Consider the following 12,900-nt stretch of genomic DNA (forward strand, 5'->3'; position numbering starts at 1 on the left):
TTATAGGCGTGTATGTTGGAAATTTATCCCCGTAGTGAGCCCCAAAAAAAATACAGTTATTATAGTGGAATACAAATCAATATAACAACGATTACATATTAATAGGAACAATGAAAAAAACAGATATGATAAATAATTTTAACTCAAAGAGCCGAATTCGATTGGGAAGCCCATAGCCACAAAGGCAAGAAACCCAACCATCGGTTGCTCAAACCCACCAAGGGGTGACAGCTACCAAGGCTAACCCACACCACCAAGGCACACACACGGCTACCAAAACACCATTGAACCACTCAGGTTTACCTATCTCTTTTATTTTTTCTTTACTTATTATTATTTTTTTTTTCTTTCAGAAGGTAGTGTATAAATAGGGAAAAATCATTGATGATGATGCAAAAAATCAAGAAAGAGAGAAAGATATGAGAAGATTTAATAAATTCGGACAAGAAAAAAGAATAAGAATGCGAAGGGTTTCAGTCATCTAAAAGTGGGAACCGAGTAGGGTAATGGGTGGATCGCGTCGGTAGGTAGGGTAGGCCTTCCAGGTGGTGGGTTGGGGTTGTGGGCTTGAGCTTGCCAAATTTGATTCTGGGCCAATTTTCCAACATAATCCCCTTGGTCAAGATCCAAAAAGGAACCTAGTCCAAAGAATGGATCCGACAATCATCATTGCCATAATGTACCTATAAAATAGAGATGTTAGCAACCAATGCAAATTGATATAAACAAGAGTGAAATATCAACAGATAATATTTGCACATTGCAGATAAACTTGCACACAATAGGATTTATAAATTTCATTAATAAGCATTAAGCACCAATTGCAGAAATCGCACAAGATTTTAGGGAGAGTTGCTGGTTTTAGGGATTTTATTAGACTAGGTCGGGTCGGGTCATGGGTTGGTGGGCAAGGTCAACAAGTTGGGCCATCAGGTGGTGAGTTGGGCTTCAGGGCCTACCAAATAAAAATGGTCCTAGGCCAAAATCCAACAAATTCCCCCTTGGACCAGGACCCAAAAGGGACCTAGTCCAAGAACTGATTTGGCAATCATCATCGCCATTTATACCTGCAAAATAAAAAAGTTAGCACCAAGATTCAAAAGATAATATCGCGAGCACTAAGCACAACATAACACACAACAATTAGCACTAAGCACATATTACATATGCACACAACAAATGATACTAAGTTATTTTTGCACCAAGCAAATAACGACGCTATAAACTCGTAGTCCACCGAGGCTAAATTAAACAACCACTAAGGCTCAACCAGCCATTTAGGCTAATCCACGCCACCAAGGCACACATAGACTCAACTAGCCACTTAGGCATAAATCACAAAAACATATGACCACGTAGGTTCAATCACAAAGACCTTTAGTCACCAAGACTAAGTCACAAAAACATACGGCTACAAAGGCTCAAAACCAATAAAGATCACTTATTATACACTAAGTATAAACTTGCACAAAATATCTACAAAGAAACATCCTTAATGCACTAAGCATTAAATATTACACACAACAAAAATGCACATAGCGATCATTTGCACAAAGCCAAAAAAAAAAAAATTCTTCAATAATAATGAACCAAGGATTCCCTGGCCAAATCTCGACCAGATACCCGTGACCTCAAAGGTCCGGCCAGGTGAGGAATTAGCGAGGAATTAGCGGGGAATTAAGCCTCAATTTTAGTATTAAAATTTTAACTGTATAATAACAATAATTTAATAGATGCACTAAACGGAATATATTTGCAAAATATCTTGCACCAAGCAAAATAATAACAATATCATCAACAGAACTCCTCATCATGCAATAGTTCACTAGTTCCTCAAAGAATTTGAAAACAGTAGTAATATTGCACTCAACAGATATTTTGCACTAAGCAAAATAATTTCAGAAATATGTCGCATAAAGCAGAGATAATTTCAGGAAATAATAATATTATTATCGACAGATTTTGTACTAAGCAATATCTATCATCTCAGCCACTTAGCAGAATAAATAACAAATAATAGCCATAATGCCCCGAAGAAAGATCATATGTCTTTCACAAGACACCAGTCTTGTATAAAGAAAAATTACATACAGAGCCTTTGAATGGAAGGCCTTTACCAATCTTTGGCAGCATTTTCAAACAAAATCATTATCTGTTGGTTTATTAAGAAACTTTCGCAATCACCATTAATGTTTTCTTAAGAAGAATTAAGATAATTATGCTCCATTTACAACTTCAACTATGACTTTTAACATATACAAAAAAAATCAGATTTTCTAGAAAAAAAATATTTTTTGAAAATGTCACAAAATTTCAGAAAAAAAACACTAATTATTGAAATCGCTTAAAGTAGGAAAATATGGAAATCTCACAAAGAGGAAAAATATTTCGCAGCAATAAAAAAATAGGATCAATCCTACCGGCGTTGGAAACGGAGATAGAGCCTAAGCTCTGATACCACTGTTGGGATTTATCCCTGCAGTGAGTCCAAAACAAATACAATTATTTCTGAGAAATACAAACTAATATAATTTTGAATATAAATTATTATTTAATTGGAATATATTTTAATAAGCTTGATTATAAATTATAATAATGATTTATTTGAAAAAGTAAAAGTATTAAAAGAAAATTTATTTTTATATAAATAAAAAATTAAAACTTTAAATTATTATTTAATTGGAATATATTTTAATAGGAATAATGAGAAAAACAAATATAATAAATAATTTCGGCTAGGGGAGTCGAATCCGATGGGGAAGCCCACAGCCATAAAGGCCGGCAACCTAACCACCGGATACTTAAACCCACCAAGGGGCGACGACCACCATGACTAACCCACACCACCAAGGCACACATACAGCCACCAAGGCACCATCGAACCACTCAGGTTTACCTATCTCTTTTATATTTTTCCTCACTTGTTTTTTCCTTCTTTTTTCTTTTCAAATGTAGTGTATAAATAGGGAGAGCCATTGATGACGGCGCAAAAAATCAAGAAAGAGGGAAGAATACGAGGAGGTTTAATAAATTCGGCCAAGGGAAAAGAATAAGAATGCGAAGGGTTTCAGTCATTTAAAAATGGGAACCGAGTCGGATGATGGGTGGATGGGGTCGGTGGGCCAGGTCAGACTTTCCAGGTGGTGGGTTGTAATTGTGCGCTTGGGCCTACCGAATTTGGTACTGAGCTAATTTTCCAACAGTGTATGTCAGACCATTTAAACACCCTAATAATAAAAGTTTAACATAATAAATAAATAAATAAAAGTGTAACACCACAAAACTTGAAAATATATGATTAGTTAACACAATGTTAATTACGAAATAAGGCGTATTGGTTCCTTGATTTTATGTAAATAATCAAACTTTTCTATATCAAGACCTAACTACAAAAAAATTAATGGATCATCCCCTAAATTGTTAAAAAATAATGATTATGTCTTAACAATTATGATAAATTAATACTTTCTACCACGATAAAAAAATTTAATAAAACTAATGCGAAAACTATATATTTTTATCAAGGTTAATCAATATTTATCATGATATTAATTAGCTAAAATTAATATTTTTGAAATGCGAAAAAAATACAAGCCACCCTCCTATGATATGCCATATACGCAAAATATCCCCTTGTAAAAAATATAATATGAAATTACCTTGTGTTTTACAAAATAAAACAAATTAGCCCTTTAAAGAGTGGGTGTAATGCATGCACCCCTACTTCATTTATTGATTAATTTTTAAGAATAAAATATTAATATTTATATATAATATATTAATATTTTAAATAATATATATATAATTAAAAGACCTTCATCCCTGCCAGCCCCCCTTTACCCCCTACCACCGGTCTGCCGTCTCCACCTCCACCCTTCTCCCTTTCCTTTAGTTCCTGCCATCCTCTTCCCCCTCCCTCTCCCCTTCCCGTTGTTGCCTCCTCCGTAGTTCTCCTCTCTCCCCTTCCTCACCCATCCTTGTCCCTCCCTCTCCTATCATCGTCGCCTTCCTTCTTCCCTAACCTGTTGTTGGCTCCTCCACCTCTCCGTCCAAGCCCCTCCCCCCCCCCCCCCCCCCAACCATCGCTACCTCCCCCTCCCTTCTCCATCCACATTTGTTTTTGTAGCCGACACTGTCTCCTTCCCTTTTAGGTCTCCCATTACTAATCCTGTTTCCTTCCCTTTTAGGTCTCCGATTGCCGATTGCCGATTCCCTCCCCCTTCCTTGCAGGTTTCCCATCGTCAAACCCTCTGTGATGTCCCAAAGATTATATTATGTAATTGTAGGATTAATTGATAAATCTTTATGAAACTTAGTTAATTAGTAAATAAATTATAACTTAGTTAATTAGTAAATAAATTATAAGTTGAAATTCAAAAATATTAAAACTTGAACGGATTAAGTTGGAGTTTGTTATAATATTTAAGGACAAATTATATTAATTAAGAAAATTAGCAAGGACGTAATGAGTATTTTAAAAAAAAAAATTAAATTAAACAAAAAGAAAGAAAACGAGAGGTGATGGGTGTGTCCTAAAGAATTTCGGCCCAAGAACAAGATTAAGAGCCCAATACTCCAACCCCCATACTTGACCGCTATAATGGGAGAAGCTCACTGCGCACAACCCAACGTGCTCGGCCCAGACGCTCGTAGCTAGCTCAACTCTCATACACACGTCACTCCTTGAGGCCCGCGTAGCACACACATGGGCTCTCCATGTAGGTCCTCCTGACTGACCTAGAGTCCGCATGACTAAAAAGCCTCCCCAAGAACTCGGACTCTGACATCCAATACACTCCTTGCGAGCTGGGAGTCCTCCTCCGCCTGGGATTCCTCTCCTCATTCAAATAATAACTCTAATAACATAATCCTAAAAAGAGGGGATTCGATCGAGCTTTATTTTAACTAATTCTATCCATTTTCCTCAAGAATAGGAAACACTATTAGTTCCACGGCCGAGGACACTCTTCTATAAATAAGAGAGTCATCCCCAGGCGAAGGGGCGCCTTGAAGAGAAAAAGCTCTGGTTGTTGCTCTGCCTCGTTTGTACTCACATTCATATACATGATTCTTTCTATTTTTCTATCATTACATCTCATTCTTTTAATGCTTTTTATTATTTTGAATTATTTTTCTCAAATTCCAATACTAACTTGGACGTCGTAATGCAAGTCTCGTTCTTTTTGAGTACTATTTTGAACAATCTAGACCCAACGCCTAAGTCGGATTTCGCTTGACTCGTGCTAAAACAACACGCATGGGGCCACCATCCACCATCCCACCTCCATGATAAATATATAAATATATTTTCGCAATACAAACCATTGCAGTTTCTTTTTCTCTTTCAGTAGATTCGCAACAAAGGTAAGAATTTTTACTTTAATCTATATAATTATATTATTTAATTACTCTTTTTATTAAATGTTGTTTATATTGAGCAATGTACTAGTTTTAAATTGGGTTGGGTTGAAATAAAATAGATTGATATGAATTTAAGTTAAATAAAATTATATTTTATATGAGTTGGAGAGGGGTTCAATATGAGTTGTTAATGGTCTTATATGAATTTTTAATAGGTTAAACCCATAAAATAAGAAAAAAATTAACAAGAACCCACAACTCACGCTACTACACACGCACTCACTTCTCTCTTCCCCCCCCCCCACCCAACACACACAAAAAAAAAAAAAAAATAGATGTATTCACTCCTCTCTTTCTCCACACACACAAAACCAAATGAATTTTCATTCCTCTCTTTCCTCATTAACACCTCTCAATTTTATGTTAAAAATTTATAATTTTGGTAATTTACTTTGTATTTCTATGTGATTTTTTTTATTTGATATTACAATTTACAATTCTAAAGATGATGAAAATAAAAATTGCCTCTCGACAAATATAAAAAAATTGATTGCACGGCTTGGTGTTCATTTAAAATGAGCACTCAAAATTTTATGAATTATTTTGATAAAATGTAGTACTTTGTAGATACTTAGCATATTTTTTTATTTTATAATTTAGTAAATGAATCTTAACGTGTATGGTCATTTGCTAGAAATAATGTATAATACAAGTAGTAGTTATCTTTTTCAAATATTGTCTTTTTTTCTTTTTATTGCGTAAAATTTTAAAATCTTTAAATTCAAATAATACAATGGTTTATGCTAATCTGACCCAACCCATTCTGGACCCGACCCATTTTTAACACAATCCAATTGAATCCGAACCAACCAACCCATTTGCCACCCTTATTTGATTTTAATGGTATCATATCTATTTTAGTCATTTTATCGATTGAAAAACATATTATGCCAAGCACCCTAATATTTATAAATTTTAACATCTTATTTTACCCAAACACTTTAGAAGCATATTTTTAAAATAAGATTTAACATCATATAAATTTCTAAAACATCTTATAAAGTGGAAGAGCTTATGACATTTTAAAAAAGCTTAGCTGAACACCCTTTCACGTTAGGAATTTGATAATTGAGTATATAAAATAGTCAAATCAAAACATATTATTTTGCATTACAAATAAATAAATAATAATAATTATACTTTTGGCCCCACAAAATACGGAATGCACCTCAAGTCCTTAATTTTACTGAGTTGACAATTTGAGTACCAAAATTCAAGCAAAATAATCTTTTCTTGTTGCTGCCGTTAAAAAATGGATGAAAAACGTATATGTTGGTCATGTGCATATTAGCCGACACGTTTGGAGGGAAAAGTAGAGACTTACGAATTGGCAGTTGCATTCTAGAGATATTTGGTGAGGAAAATGAGTCTCCCACCCTTTATCACATTATACAACTGAGCAGTTTGGTGAGGAAATTTCATTTCTTTTCTTTGTCAAGTAAGTAATATGCACGTCAACAACCAAATAAAATCGATGATTACAAAAATCAAAATTTTATTTCTTTTCAAGCCATCGATAGTGGCCACAATCAGACTATAGTGATAGTGCCAATTAGGTTGTGATGGTTGAGTGGCAGAGGATTTTAGTACAAAAAAACGGGTGGGAGACACTTTTCTATAGAGAAGTTAGAGAAAATTGCAAGGGTCGAATTTTATTTTTTATTTGATATACTAGAGTGTACAAATCATTAGCTCAATATATCTTCACCTCGTCTTAAATTTGTTACTTTTATTTTATTTCCTTTATATTATTAAATTTTGGACTTAATGTATTTATTTTAATAATGAGTAGGCGAATGTGAGCATTGTCAAAGCAATTGGATCCGTGGCGCAATGGTAGCGCGTCTGACTCCAGATCAGAAGGTTGCGTGTTCGATTCACGTCGGGTTCAATTCCCGCTTTTTTCTTTTTTTTTTACCCCTTTTGTCCCTCCAGAAATAGTAATAGCCATGGATAGTTATGTCATTTAATCTTACAAAATGAAGAAGCGACTCTTTTGTAATCGTTCATGTTAAAGTAGCAACTCTTTCAAATATTTTTCTCGAAACCTTTGCTTTCGTCAGAAACTCTGGATAACAAGGACACGGCGGCACAGCCATCTTCTCCAAGCCTACAGCAGGCAGCGGAGATACGATCACCTTTTCAAAGCCTACACCTCATGAGGAATTTCACCATCTGTGACTACTTTGGACAAGAGCGTGAGAGGTGGGAAAAATTCTTTGTAATCCCATTGAACAGTGCTCCGACTTTTTTGGTCCCATCTCTTCCAATTTTGACTTCATTAAATATAATGGGATAATTATATTCCTCATCCTTTAAGTTTAGTGTAATTATATGTAGCACTCTTAAAATTTATTTTCGTCTAAAAAATAAATTATTCCACTAAACAAAATTAATCGAATTTGTTAATATTAACAAAAAAAATTAGACTAAATTAACATTAAACGCTGATTGGCTTATTACTGACGAATTATTTGTCAACTAAATTTTTTTATGATCAAATTAACGTTATACGTATTCACGCATTAATGGATATGAGGATGTATATTTTCACCGTTATAACGGTAGTTTAGTTCGAAAAATTAACCTTCCATAAGTCAGTAGTCAAAATTGAGGGTAAATATTCATTCAATTTTTTGTTAATATCAACAAATTTCGTAAATTTTGACTAATAGCGGGATTTATTTGTTAGAAAAAAGCAAATCTTAGATGTGCTAGACGTAATATTTTAAACCACATTGGATTTACATATAACTGTATCAAACTTCAGGGGAGAAGAATGTAATTATCCCTAAAACAAAAATAAATAGATAAATAAATGGTCCTGCCGTTAAAATTAATGGCAGAAGTCATGTACCTGGCACATGTTGTTAAATGCTCATTTCCAGGGAAATGGTCTACTCCAATTAAAATTAACTCGAACGTTTCAGGTCTCATTATAGTTTAAAACTTAATCTATTATTTATATAATACTTTTAATTATTGTTTGAATTGAATTATTATTTAGTTTGAAAATATTTTAATGAATGATGGATATATCAGTAGTATTAAATGGTTATTGAGGATATATTTGTAATTTTCACACCTAAAATACACCGTAAGAACCTACACCCTACAATACCATAAAATTTCATACCCCACTATAAATGCTAAAAATAATATTTTTTTATTGCAAAACGGAGAGATGCCCGCGCCTCGTCAACAATCTCGACCCCGCCCCAAGGGAGCGTGTCCCGTCCAGATGTTACATCTCAAGAACCAATGGTACAACTAACGCAAGAAGCCTTGTTGGCCCTGATCCTTGATGCATCCACTTAGGCGGCTGCACAAGCAGTGACCCAATTTGTAGCACATCCCCTATGAATCCACCACCTCCTTTCCCTCACTGAAGTCGAAAATTATCCTCGGTTCCGGAGGAGGAGGAGCAGGGCAGGAAGAGGTGAACAACTGAATCTCTCGACCTAAGGTTGCTCAATCTCAAGAACAACCCACTCCCTCCCCCCCTATTGTCTAGGGGAGTCAAGGATCCTTATTTGCCGTTAGCCATTGCCCCTTCAAGATGTAGCCCTTTCGCTCACGCTATCCTGGCCGAAGCGTTTCCAATAGGTGTTAAAGTCAAATCTGTCGGAGTATGATGAAACAGGAGATCTACAGGAGCACTTAGACAAATTTTATGCCAAAATCGATTGGTATGATTTAAGTGATGCTCCTTACTGCAAGATATTCCACACTACGCTCTCTAAGCACGCTCTAGCATGATTCAACCAACTGCTTGTTGGAACAATTCGAGCATCGAGCAGTTGACGCAATATTTTTTACATTATTTCTCCATGAATAAGAGAGTCTCGAAAACGGTCGCATTCCTATTCACAATACACCAGAAGGAGAATGAACCCTGAGAGATTATTGCAAAGATTCGTGGAGGATGTAAACGAAGTTCCTCATGTCAACCATGATTTGTTAACTAGCGTCATGCAACAAAACTTGTTGCTGGGAAGATTCAAAGAATCCATAGCAGGAAAACCCCCAACACTATGGAGCAGTTGCTCATGTGGTCACAAAGATATATTAGGATGGAGAAGTCTAATGCTTCGGACCCTCCTTTGCCGTCAAGTGGAAGAGTAGGGAGGAAGAGAAAGAACCAGAGAAGGAGGAATGCAAACACGCACCCCACCGCTGGGAAGATTCAAAGAATCCATAGCAGGAAAACCCCCAACACTGTACATCACTTGCTCATGCGGTCACAAAGATATATTAGGATGGAGAAGTCTAATGCTTCGAACCCTCTTTTGCCGTCAAGTGGAAGAGTAGGGAGGAAGAGAAAGAACCAGAGAAGGAGGAATGCTAACATGTACCTCCGCTGGGTTTCACGCATTACACCCCCCTAAAAGCTTCCAAAGAAGAAATATTTGTTGTGGCGGAGCAGTAAAGATTGATCAACCAATGGCCAAGGAAGATGAAAGATAACCTTTAGAGGCTCAAATCCGACAAGTATTTTCATTTCCACTGCGATAGAGGACACACCACAGAAGAGTGTCATCATCCTAAGAATGACATAGAAAAAGTTGATTCAATGAGGGCAGTTGAAAGAGTGTGTTAAATCCACATCCCGGATGGGTAGGATTCAGACAAAGACCGAGTCGCCAGCCATAGTTTCACCTGCTCAGACCCCAAATGAGGACAACCTCCCCATTTCAGGTGTTATCGCCATGATCTCAGGAGACCTAGCAGGGGGAGACTCCGCCAATGCTAGGAAGGTGCTAGCTTAAGCAACTAGGGGAAACCATCGACAGACACCCATGCAAGTCCATACTATTAGCTCTGATGGGACGGAAGAAATTTTGTTTAGATGATAAGACATGTTGTGCCCCCTTAGAACTGAGGTTGCGGGTTGCTGCAGGTAAGTCCGCTAAATCTGGAGGTGGGTGGCGGGAGTTTTCATGGTGTCAAGATGGTCGATCAGACCTGAGTCAGGTAGGTCTTAGAGGATAAGGTCTTAGAGGATATGGTTTGCATCTTGGAGGAGAGTTGTTAGGATGATCCTTTCGTGCCTTCAGGTTGAGGTGGTGATTTTGTGGTTTTCCTTTGATGTCATGCAAATAGCTTTTGGACACATGTGAAGGACTAAAGGGCTTGCTTTCTAATGGGCCAATGGGTTTTAAATTGGGTCCAACTTTTCCGAGGTCCTATAAGTCGATAATAGGCTGGGGGTTATTACCTCTTGGACTCCATGTGATGGGAGCTTTCTACTAGGCCGTAAAATTAGCCCTTCACTTAGACGAAGTGTATTTTTTGTGTATCATTCAGTCCGTCCCCCCCTCCCCTTTAGGAGGAAGGAGTTAAACCACACTTCCTTCGACTAGTGTGTGATTGGTTTGGGGCATCCTTCTTCTCTCTCTCGGAGGGGGAGTTCCTTTGACCAGCTTGTTCGCCTCACTATAAATGGTGAGGAATCATTTCAGAGATTGTGCGCTCCTTGTAAGGGTAATTCGATGACTAATCACTAGCTTGCCACTAAAAGTGGGACGTGGCGAGCTCACCCGCCTAGTTGACGATTAAAGGTCACCGCCCCTAGTGGTGACTAATTTAGCATGTTGGTTGGTTACTTGGAAAGGACGTGGTTGACTCTTTGCCTTGACTTCTACTTCCTAATACAATCTCCGTTCCTTCTTTCCACTTTCCCCACGATCTCTGGAGAAAAGTCCTAGAGCTTTTGAATTTCCCCTTCTTCTTATACAATTCCCATAAGTTGGGTTTTCTTCTTGAATTTATTTTGCTTGTGCTCTTTGCTTCTGATTTTCTTGGCCTTTTGAATTTCTCCTGCCTTCTTTATTTATCCAGGTCTAGTTATGGCTTCCTCTAACAAACTGGTGTAGTTTGTGGGTGAGAGGTCGGCTGGCGATGAACCCACTGAAGCTAGTTCTTAAAGGGCAGGCCCTGATTTGTCTTCCTTGTAAGAACTAGCGATGGAGTTTAAGGAGGGCAGCTGTCGTTCAGCGCTGATTGGTTGATGAACCTTCCGATCTAGGGGGCGAGGCCACTAAGGGAAATAAGGAAGAGAACTCTTCTTTGGGGGAAGAAGAGGGAGAAGAGTACATGGCCATTGGCGGAGAAGGGAAAAGGGCAGCTAGTCCCATCTTATTGGATAGGGTGCTCTCCTCCTTTAGGGATACTAATACCCACCGCTTGAGAGCGAGGTATTGTTGTTTTCGATTGCCTAATTAATTGAGGATGAAATGTTGTACTGAAATGCAACTTTGTACCTTATGCCCTTTGTACTATTTTACCCATAGAATTACCTTCTCGTATATGTACGAAATGAGTTGACTTAGTCAGTCTATCCACAATTACCCAAATAGCATCATATTATCTAAACATATATAGTAACCCCTGTAAAAACTTAAGCGGAAACAGTGATGGAGCTGGAATTCATTGAAAAGAATCACTCTTCGAATCAAAATGAGAAGAAATTGAAGCTAAGCTCACAAAAAACTCTGTATCTCTATTCTCTGTTATTTCACTATGTTTAAAGAAGAAGGATGAGGATATATATATATACACGTCTCTGTATAACCACCTCAACTAACACGACTTTTACTAATACAAAGTAGGCGTCAATCACTAATAGAAGCGCGAATGCGCTTCTTTAACTTTTAAGTCACTAAAAGAATCGCGAGAGTAAAATAAAGCGCATTTCACCAAATAGCGCAAACTCGTATACACAAAAATGCGATTCCTTCTACGGCTAGTTTCATCCTTACAAAAGCTGAACCAGAGCTTCCATTGTAATTGCAGATAGGAAGGTTTTTTTACACGCCCCCTTCAAGTGGAACTTGTTATTAAGTTGACAAGTTTCAACTTGGACAATAGATGTATAAATCTGGGACCTGGCAACACCTTTGTGAAAACATCTGCAGGCTGTTCTTTTGTAGAGATATGTATTGGATCAATAAAACTTGCTTGTATTTATCCCTCACTAGATAGCAGTCGATCTCAATGTGTTTTGTTCTCTCGTGTAAAACTGGATTTACTGTGATGTACAACGCAGCTTGATTATCACAATAAAATTTGATAGGAGTAGGCACTTCAATCTGAAAATCCTTCAGCAAGTTGTGTATCCATGTGAGTTCGCATGTATTAGTTTCCATGCTTCTATACTCAGCCTCAGCTGAGGATCTTGAAACCGTGGTTTGCTTCTTAGTTTTCCATGATATCAAACAATCTCCAAGAAGGATACCTGCTGGTAGTGGGGTGTTTGTTGGTTTAGCTTGACTTAATCCCATGTTTGATATGATGTCTCTGATGTATTTGTTTTGAGATATAACAATTCCTGAATCAGACCTGCAAATTTCCTATCCAAGGAAAAATCTAGCCCTTCCCATATCTTTAATGGTGAATAGGCTATGCAAGTGTGCTTTTATTTCTGCTATTGTACTTTCACAAAGACCTGTGAGTAACACATCATCAACATAAACTGAA

The 12,900-nt window shown here is 37.1% G+C and overlaps 1 non-coding gene across 1 annotated transcript; it reads left to right on the forward strand.

The window, feature by feature from the left end:
• Positions 1 to 7,240: 7,240 nt before the first annotated feature.
• On the forward strand, positions 7,241 to 7,312 carry TRNAW-CCA (transfer RNA tryptophan (anticodon CCA)). The gene has a single exon. It is a non-coding gene; the product is annotated as a tRNA-Trp (tRNA).
• The last annotated feature ends 5,588 nt before the right edge of the window (positions 7,313 to 12,900 follow it).

Source organism: Sesamum indicum, linkage group LG9 (genome assembly GCF_026168435.1).
Source record: "Sesamum indicum cultivar Baizhima isolate 11 linkage group LG9, ASM2616843v1, whole genome shotgun sequence".
NCBI classification, from domain to species: domain Eukaryota; kingdom Viridiplantae; phylum Streptophyta; class Magnoliopsida; order Lamiales; family Pedaliaceae; genus Sesamum; species Sesamum indicum.